Source organism: Microtus ochrogaster, chromosome 10, assembly GCF_000317375.1.
Source record: "Microtus ochrogaster isolate Prairie Vole_2 chromosome 10, MicOch1.0, whole genome shotgun sequence".
Lineage (NCBI taxonomy): Eukaryota > Metazoa > Chordata > Mammalia > Rodentia > Cricetidae > Microtus > Microtus ochrogaster.
This window is the reverse complement of record NC_022016.1, coordinates 17,652,471-17,663,356: the sequence shown is the minus strand read 5'-3', so window position 1 is coordinate 17,663,356 and position 10,886 is coordinate 17,652,471.

Below are 10,886 nucleotides of genomic sequence, written 5' to 3'. Positions count from 1 at the left end.
GTTTAAATGAATACAGTTTCTGTGTTATTATTTCCAGGGCTAAGCTTGCCATGCAGGAGCCAGGCAGGATAAAGAGGAGGGCAGCTGGCCTGTACAATTTTGTCTCAAAAATAAAAATGCTTTGAAAGCAAGCATTGTAATATATCCATCTTGAGTATTTTTGAGTTTTCATTGACTATTTCTGGATATTTTGTTCAAAAGACCAATTCTAGACTCACTGACTACACAATGAATAAATTAATCAATAGAGTAATGATATCTAAATCAAAAGAAGGAAACATTGCTGTCCTCTGTAAATGGTTGCTACCTTTGACTTTTCTATCAGCAACTGCAACTCTATGGGTGCAAGCCCCAGTTATGCTGCAAGATCTTGAGCCTCAGGGAATTCCATTTTCTCATTCAATGATTCTTTCAAAGCTACAAAGGGAACTTGACTAAATATCTGTCCCTGTAAAGAACTGAAAATTCAAAGGTTTTGGTGGAATTCTGCTCCTCAGAGAGCCTGAATAGCAAGTAGCTAAGCTACTTCTCATTCTCTCATCTCTCCAGAAGTCACTGTGCTTCTCTTTGCCATCCTTAAGACCCCTTCTCTACCTGGATCCTCTTTACCCCTTCCTGTCAGCTAGCTGCTGACTCAACCTCCTGACTGCAGGTGAATCTTATTTAATCAAATGCATCTTTGCATCACTAATCAAATATTTCAGAAAACAAACAAAAGTAACACACCTTAAAATAATATTCTACAACAAAACACTGATATACAGTGCTGAAAAAGGTTACAAGAATGGAAAGATCTTTCAAGTTAATGAACTGAATATAGTACACTTTTTAGTGAATCATTTATTCCTTATTGTATAGGTTTTTGTCATTATTTTTTAAAACAATTAAAGCCTTTTGTCACTATTTTAATTCTGTACATTCTTTTCTTATTCAGTAAAATTTTTAAAGAAAATTTGTAACAGTTAAGTTAATCAATGAGCAATGACTTCATTCAGAATTATTACATTAAGAGAGACAGAACTTGCGATTACTTGAAAGGAGAAGAGGTCAAAGACCAAAGAGTCTCAAACAGTCAGAATAGAACTGAAGGAAGTTAGTTGATGTTATGCATATACAATTTAATCACATGAGTTTGAGCTTGACATGGTGGCATAGGCTTTTAATTCCAGCACTCAGGATTAGAGGCTAATGACTCCCAAGAATTGAAGTCTGCTTGACCTACATAGTGAGTTACAGGCCAGCTAGACATACATAGTGAGAAACTGTCTCAAAAGACTAAAAACATGCAAATAACAATAATACCAAAACCCAACTCATCAAATGAACCTAAAATCAACAAGAGTTTTACTGACTAGTGCTACAAATACTGTATTTCTATCTCCCCATAGAACATATAGTGGATACTGAATCTTAAAGGGGTAGTCATCATTTTCCCATGAAAATATTCCTAGGTCACAAAACTGGCAACAATCTTAGAGAAGACATAAATACCAAATAGACAGTACTGTAGACGGAGACTACTCATTCATTTCCCAGCCACCGAGAAATGGATAATAACACAGAAACTATATTAATTACAGCACTGTTTGGCCAATAGTTTAGTAGTTCTTATCTAACTCTTGCATCTTAAATTAACCCATTTTATTAATTTTTCTATCACCACAAGGCTGTGGCCTATCGGTATGGTTATGGCTGGTATCTTTCTCCTTCAGCAGCTATGTATTATCTTCCTGTCTCTGCATACTTTCTCTCTTCATCTCTGATCATATTCCCCACCTAGTTATTAAAGAAGCTGTTTTGACCAATGATAATAAAACATATTCATTGCGTATAGAGGGGAATCCCATATCACAGGTATGTAATTAAATGTTTTCTAAATTAATTCTTTCAAAAGTAATAAAGAGTCTGAAAAAGCATGGGATAAAACCGGACTTGCTGAACATAGAGGACAATGAGGACTACAGAGAATTCAAGAACAAGGGCAATGGGTTTTTGATCCTACTGCACGTGCTGGCTTTGGGGGGGCCTGGGCGGTTTGGATGCTCAACTTACTAAACCTGGATGGAGGTGGGCGGTCCTTGGACTTCCCACAGGTCAGGGAACCCTGATGGCTCTTCAAGCTGATGAGGGAGAGGGACTTAATTGGGGGAGGGGGAGGGAAATGGGAGGTGGTGGCGGGGAGAAGGAAGAAATCCTCAATAAATAAATAAATTTAAAAAAAAAGAAAAAAAAGTAATAAAGAGTTACAGGATACCATGGACACAAAGATATTTATTTAAATTTAAATCATTCTAAGAAAGACACTGAGGTCATTTTAGTCAGGTTCTAACATATCCAGCCCTTAATATGTCAAGGAATGTCAACAGTAGAAATTATTTCTATAGCCTTGATTTTATTTTAATTGATTCTTCAGAGGTATACTTTGACTACCAATATTCCCAAATTTTCTTTTCAAAATATTGACACTTGTTTTCTCTCACAAACTTGAATTGTTCTATTCTTTCTAGTTTTCTATTGATTTTACCTTTATAATTATAATTTTTGCTCACTGCTTGAACTGAAAAACTCATCTGTAGATTGAAATTACTTTTCAGGTTCAGTTAGCAGCATTCAATAAATACAATAACTTTCTGTTTTTCAACCTCTTACTTAGGAAGCAGAATTTCAATGAACTTACTCATAGCCTTCTATGATTGTACAAGTGCTATTTTTACTTTAACTGTATGTCATAGATGATACTTTGTTTTTCAGTAATACTAGACACTAATCCTTGCTGATATCACCATGGCTAATGCTCTAGATATTTAGAATGTTTTGCCAAATGACTGTTATTTTGTCATTGATAATCTGCATTAAAATACTAAGATTGCAACTGTAAAACTTATTTAGATTTTGTTGCTTTGGTACCTGCTATTGACCCATTTTTTTCCTCTCAGGAGACTCTGATATACATCTTCTTACTCTAGAAAGAAACTTGTTAGAAATTCACAGAAAATGCTTTTAGAGAGTTGTATAGTTTCTCACATTGGTCACTAAGTAATTTATTGTGAAAACATGTACATCACTTCTACTTACATAATGTAGACTAATAGACACATTTCCTTCATCCAAACAGATTTCTCAAAAAAATGTTTACAGTTTAAGATTAATAAATATTAAAATACTAAAAATATTTATCATATAATAACTTTAGATTTTTATCTTCATTTATATTTTGATGATATGACCATGATATATTTTTAGTTATTTATTTTATGTATAAGAATGTCTTGCTCACATATATGTCTCTGTACCTTATGATTTCTGGTGTCCAGAAATCCATGGATGTTAGTCTACATGTGGGTGCTGGAAATAGATAAAACCCAGGTTGTCTACAAGAAGTAAACCTTTTAACCAATGAGAAATCTCTTCAACTCCAATAAATAATTTTTACCAAGAGCTAATTGCCAAAAATACTAATCATAATTAATATTAAAAATCTATTGATATCAGTTCTTTACCCCTGTTTGGAGCCTCTCCACATTAAAAGTTTCTCTCCTGCAGACTATCTCTCATGGTTCCAGAAAAGATTATGTAAGATGTCAATTCTATTTTATTTAAAAACATATTGAAAAATGTAATAAAATAAATAGCCTCATTTGAATCAAAATTAAGGACACATAAAGTTGAAACTATGAACATTGCACCCTTATTTTCAGAATGCAAGTAAGAGTATAATAGCCAATTATAATAGACAGTAGTCATTAAATTATAGAACACTGTGATGTACATAATATAGAGTGAGTTATTCTCAGTAAATGGGATTTTAAGATAATGACTTAACATGACTGTGACCCAGAAGTAATAATAAAGCTTCTGAATTCCAATGCAGGAGAACTTTCAACTGAGGTTGAGCCTATTAGGAAGATGGATTTAGAAGCCTTTCTTATGCTGTCATTCTCATTGTCACAGCTGTGAAATGTGATTCTCTACATCTGTCATTAGGCTCAAAGCAAAAGGAAAGAACAGACCTTTCAAATCAGATGCAGGTCCTCAAATGTAATCTCCATGTTGTTAGGTCAGGACAAAGCTCATGAGGGATTTCAATGCTCTGTTCCTCATGTCTATTAAATCGATTGATATAGTCAAAGAAGTGTGTGTGTGTGTGTGTGTGTGTGTGTGTGTATAAGATCATAAGATCATCTATTTGAAATTCATTTTATGTTTAAGAATAATAAGAAAGCAAAATCTGATTAGATATAAGAAAAATAGCACACCTTACATAACACTGAATGTATTGTTTTCCTGTGCCTTCTTGAATATTGTGCATTAATCACTGGGTGATTAGGTTTAGTTTGAAAATTGTTAGATTGCATAGTCAGAGACTGTCTCATATGGAACAAAGTCATTCAGGGATAATGGAACACTAAGAACAAGAAATCCATTGTATTGCTTATTATAATTGTTTGTATTCAATTATATCATACAAATGTTGTTTGATAGTCCATCTAAATCCCTAAAATGCTTTATGTCAAGACTAATTTGATGCACAGTATAGGAACAATTAAGAGTATTTTGTTTGATTCTAATAAACAAGTTCTTTGTAATATAGCATACACTTCTACCTCACTTCATCATCATGATATTTTTGTGAGTTCCAGATATAAATTTGTCAGATAACTCATTGTTAGAGGACTTATGTTATAGGTGCAAGGCATGAAATTTAAACTTGAGTCACACTGTGCGTGTGTGCATGTGTGTGTGCACATAATAAGACATAGGTAAATTTGAAGAGTTAAAAACTGTTTTATACTCTGATAATTTCAGTACTTGAGAAGGAGAAAGAGGATGATATTATGTTCAAATCCAGCCTGTTCTATTTAGGCAAAAATGCCAAGAATATGGTCAAATAAAAAAAATTAATGAGTAAAATTTAAGAAAAAAATGTATTTTGTCAGTAGTGAAAAAAATTAAAGTCCCAGAAAGTTAAGGATTCTAAACTTTTGGAAGTTTTATTCAAAAGAAATTAATAATTTTCCTTATCTTAGGCTCATAATTCTTAACAAATAGAACTTACTTATGAATAATGACTTCTTCCAACTTAATGTTAGTTTGAGTTACCTAATGAGTATTACTTCAGAAGTCACCAGTTAGGAATTAACAATGAAGACATTTAGATATATTTGATCATATTTTCATTAATTGGTATTGAATTGTACATAAGTAGAAAGAAAAGTACTATTGTCTGAGTTCAGATTTTGGTGTTGACAATGATCATAAAATTACTCTTCCACCAATGTGTGAATGCTACTTTATATACCTTTACGCAAACATTGATATTCTGGTAATTGGATGTAAGGCACAGTCAACAGAAGGGAAATAATACCTGTTACTTGTAACCTAAACACTGTCGCTGGAATAGTAAATTCATGGATGTTAGAAAAGAATCTATTATTACCACTTTGCCTGACCAGCACAATTTCTTATTGTACTAAAATGTATCCTTCAACTCACAGGAATGTGAGACTATCACCCTTTTTAAAGAAGTTTGTCTTTATAGAAAATGAAGAAAATCATAGAAATCCACAACTGAAAAGTATGTGAAGATCAACAGATAATATAGAGAGTTCAGCCACCATCAGATACATCTAAATCATGACTCCTCTGTGTGAGGCTTACATAACCTTATGGGAGAAGCAGGTGGTCAAAAGATTGTAAGAGCCAGACCATCAGGGAATCTTCTGTGAAACAACTTCTCCTAGAAATAGTTTTAGAAAAAAATACTAAAGAAATGACACTATCAATAGATATTAAAGATATATTAATGTGGAAGGGAAAAGTTACTTTCCATTATTGATGGCTGGTGAAGGAGAATTTGCGTCTCCATTATCCAGTGAAGAGTGATCAGCAAGGAAACCATAGCACTAACAAAATCAGATTCAGTAGGCTTTATTTATTTATATTTGAGTTTACATGTGTGTGTGTGCACACAAACATACACAGAAGAAACATGCATATACACCTAGACACACACACCAATACACACAAACACCCTCATATATCATTAATAATAATAATTTAAAAAGTTTATCAAATTGAGAGTGTGGGGAATGGAAATGTTCAAGTGATGGCAGCTGGAGGGGTTGAGGTAGGATGAAAAGGAGTAGGTAGTGTGATCTATTGCAATTGAAATTATCAAAATGAAAGAAGTCTTAAATATTTATCTCCTAAATCATGGTTATTTCTTATTGCTTAATGTATCTACAATGTAAAAATTTCTGAGAAAATGTTTTGTTTTTCCTGCCAAATTCAGTGTTAGGTTTTCTGTAATCAACCTGTCCCTGGCAACAATAAAGCTTTCTTCATTTCTACAAAATAACTTGTAGAATGTGCTGGGGTTACTAATTAGTTACTTTGCCAGAAGGATTCTCTTTGCTGATCCCACCATTTAAAACTGTTGCATATGATTTTGTCAACTTTTTAAAAATTTAATCCAGGAAAGATAGTTTTTCAAATTTCTTATTTATTGATTGAAAGACCCCAGCTTAGCTGCTGTAACGCCATTTTGCAATGCTTTCACACAAACAAGTGTAAGTTCAAGGTAAAGTCGGTACTCCTAGGCGGCCAAAACAGGATATCTGTGGTCAGACACCAGGCCTAGGAGGGGAATGGACAGTTCTGGGAAAACTACATGTGCCCTAGAAAGGGCCAAGTCAGCTATTATTATCAGATCTTCATGTCCCTGAGGAACTTGTCCCCAAATGAACCCATTGCCTCATTAGAACTGACCAATGGGATTTATGTAACCATGCTTCTACTTCTATATGCCTGCTCTGCCCGTCCATTTCCATATAAAAGACCCCCTGCCCAGCCTGAGGGCACGCAGGTCTTCAAAAGAGACTCTGACGCCAGCAGGTACCTGTGCATTGCTCAATAAATAACCTCTTGCCATTGCAGCCAGTGGTCTCGACTGTTCCTTGGGTTCAGGGGTCTCCTCCTGAGGGAAGGACCACTCTGAGGGTCTTTTATTGATAAGATTTTTTTCTTCAATATATTGTAATCATTGCCCTCCACAACTCCTCCCAGATACTCGTAAACTCCCAACTCATACAATTTCAGATTCTTACTTGCTCTCTCTTGATATACCTGTTGCAGCATGGCATTCCATCCATCTATAAATATTAAGCTATTTACCCCTATTTCTTAGAGTGATCACATGATTACATGCCACATTTGTCATTTTGAACCTGGGTTCCCAATTCAAGATTTTTTTTCCTATCTCCATGGTCTAGCAGAGTTTCATGGTTTGTGACAAATCAGGTAATACTTCTCCTCTGTGTTTTCCAAGAAACCCCAGCATAACCCCAAATGACCCTGCTCACATTGACACAAGCTTGTTGCTCCACTAAAGGCAAGACCAACAATCTGAAGCCGAGAGACTAAGCCAGCACCCTGAAAACATGGTAGAGCCTCCTGTCACACTGGAAGGTGGGCCAACATCCGGAAAACCAGAGGATTCCCAGCCATATCAGAGGCTAAGCATATCACACAAACTCCATATACAATATATGTTTTGATTCAGAGTTCTTGTTTTTTAAAAAAAGGGGGGAGTGCTGTGGGACAATGGTTTTACCCTGTAAAAATTTATTTCTTGTACTTGTTTAATAAAATGCTGATTGGCCAGTAACCAGGCAGGAAGTGTATGTGGGGTGGCCAGGCAGGAAGTAGAGTCAGGGCAATCAGAACAGAATAATTCTGGGAAAAGGAATGACTCAGTCTGAAGTCATTATCCAGATGCAGAGGAAGCAAGATGAGAATGCCTCACTAATAAAGGTACCAAGCCACATGGCTAACACAGACATGAATTAAGGATTAAGATGTAGAAATTTATTAATAAAATGCCTGAGGTAATAGGCCAACCAGTTTATAATTTATATAGGCCTCCATGTGTTTTTTTTGGGTGGAATGAACAGCAGCTGGACAGGGCTAGACAGAAACTTCTCTCACCTGCCTCCTGTTAGCTATTCAGCTCTTTATCAGAACAATCAGGTATTTTATATAGGCAAAGTAAAATGGCTTTTCAACCAGGAGGTGGTGGCGCAAGCCTTTAATCCCAACACTTGGGAGGCATAGATAGGCAGATCTTTGTGAGTTCAAGGCTAGCCTGGTCTACAAGAGCAAGTTCCAGGACAGGCTCCAAATCTACAGAGAAACCCTGTCTCAAAAAACCAAAATAAATAAATAAATAAACAAAAGATAACTTTTCAGAGTAAAAGAACTGCCATATAGAGGAATGCAGCACATCTTCGTATCATTAGACTACCATTCCACAGCATAAATATGTAATACATCTCACACTATAATTCCACAACAATCAGATATTATGATTTTACTATACCCACATGTTTATACCATAAAAACTTACCATCATGGATACATGAAATATCATTCTCTGTCATGCATATTTTATATTTGTATACAATTACTACAGTAAAACAAAACAAATAATTTACTGTAGATAATGTAGATAACTTTTGGCCATACCTACAAGGCATAATACACTAATATTTGCTCTCTTAACATGGATATAGTCAACTTTAGGGACTATGTTTATGTGTTGTCTAAATTATTATTGATGCTAAGGTTTACTTCATTTTGTTCCTAACTGTCACATGCAAATCAACACTAGTTTCTAAATGTAAGGGCAGAAAAACAAATTTTGGTATGTAGTCCAGAAGCCTGAAACAAAGTAAATGGGTATTATTAACTTTTCTGCAACTGTTGTATTGGAAGCTAATTTTATATCTAAAAATAAAGAATTAGCAATTAACAATCTTGTTTCATTTAACATGGAAGAATTTGATTCTCTTCTCTTTGATGAGAGAACATGATGGCAACACAGGCTGACATTGGTTGCTAGTATTTGTTAGGAACAAGTCAAAATAATTGGTTCTAAAGAAAATGAAATATATTTATGTTTTAAGTCCAGATTACTTAAATTCATTTTTTTTCTGAAATGTATACATGTGTACAATGTACTTTTTTATATATACTGTTCTCAGTTTCCTCCATGGAGTTCCATTTCATGTTCTTTTCCAACATCATGCCATCTTTTTTCCTAGAACCTTCTGGTTCCAATTAGTACTGCCATATGCTCTTGGGCATTGGTCTCTACACTAGAATAGGGACAATCTACTAGTGACTACACCCTAATGAAAAAATACTATTTCTTCTGCAATAGCCATGAATTACAAATATCTTTTTATCTAGAATGAGATCCCATTAGCCTCTCATTGATCTATGCTGGAAGAATGATAGACCCAATCTTATCCAGAAAGTCACCAGTGGTTTGCTTTCGTTTAAACAGACAGTATGATCTGACCAGAAAAGAGCATTCCATTGTACTCCTCACCATGATACTGTTTTAGTTCCATTGCCTCCTTCCTTGGTGTTTGCTGAGTCTTAGTGGGGGAAAAACATGTCTTATTAAAGGTTAGCACTTACTGTCACATATTCTTCACATCTGGACCAATTACAAATATCTGCATTAACTGCTGCTCACTATAAAATAGCTTTTTTGATCAAGACTGAGACCAGATGAGAGATAGACGTTATTAGCTTGCTTTCTCCTGCTGTGATAAGGACAATGACAAAAAGCAACTTAGGAAGGAAAGGATTTGTTTCTCATTACTGTTTATAGCCCCTCATGAAAGAGTAACTGGGCAGGAACTGAAGGCAGGAATGTGGAAGGAGGTACTGAAGCAGAGGACTTGGAGTAATGTTGCATATTGGGCGTTCTCCATACGGCTTGTTAAATTCCCATTTTTACTATATCACAGAACCACTTACCAAAGGGTGGCCTGCCTACAGAGGTCTAGGACCCCCAAATAAATCATATATTTTTAAAAAAGCACTCATAGAATTTTCTACAGCCCATCTGGTGGAGAAAATTTCTCAGTTTATGATTTCTAGATGATTCTAACTTGCTTAAAATTGTGAAAGAAAAACAAACTGTCTCTAATTGACCCTTTTCTGTTTGACACACAAACACGTCACTATTCATCATTCTTCTTTTCTTATTAGACTCTAAGTTTTTATATTAATATTAATATCACAATATTAAGCACACACAATTTTAAGTCTCACAATCTTTAAAAATGCCAATACATTAAAAGTCAAGGATCTCTACAGAACTCTAATGTCTCTTAACTGGATTCCTGAAAATTTAAAGGAAAAAATGTCCAATACTTTCTTAATATAAAAGGGAAAATAGAACACAGTAAAAATCAAAATAAAGCATAGCCATAATCCAACAGTTTTCAAGGTTTAAATCCAATGTTGGTAACTTACAATGATCTTGGCTCCAAAGGGGTTAGCTACTTCCACTTCTCCAGCTCTGCTATTGACATCACATGAAACTTGTCTATTCAACTCACTCCGGTTCCCTGTGTCCCTGTGTTTCTGGTGCCACCAGCATACCTGCAATCTCCACAGCCTCTGAAGCTGCACTATCACTAATAACCTCTCTTGCAATTTTCTCTGAACTCCAATTCTGCCTCATGGATCCCTTTAAATCCTTAAAATTGTTCACTAAAGGCCTATCCTGTGGGATTACAGCAAGCCTGTGCTGCTCTCCACCAGCCCCTTCATCACTGCATATCTTATGCCATCAAATCCAGACACATTGCACATCCAGACACATTTGCACATTACCAAACTCAGTTACCAACTTGAAATGCAGCCTTGGTCCCATATGAACCATAATATCTGTGTGCTGATCGTGAGCAAAAAAAAAATATATCATAAAATTTAATCTAAATTTTGTCTCAGCTAGACCACTCCTTGTTTAATGAATTGAATGTATTGTATTCAGCATTGTTACATTGCTGTCAGTTTGTAGAGAGAAG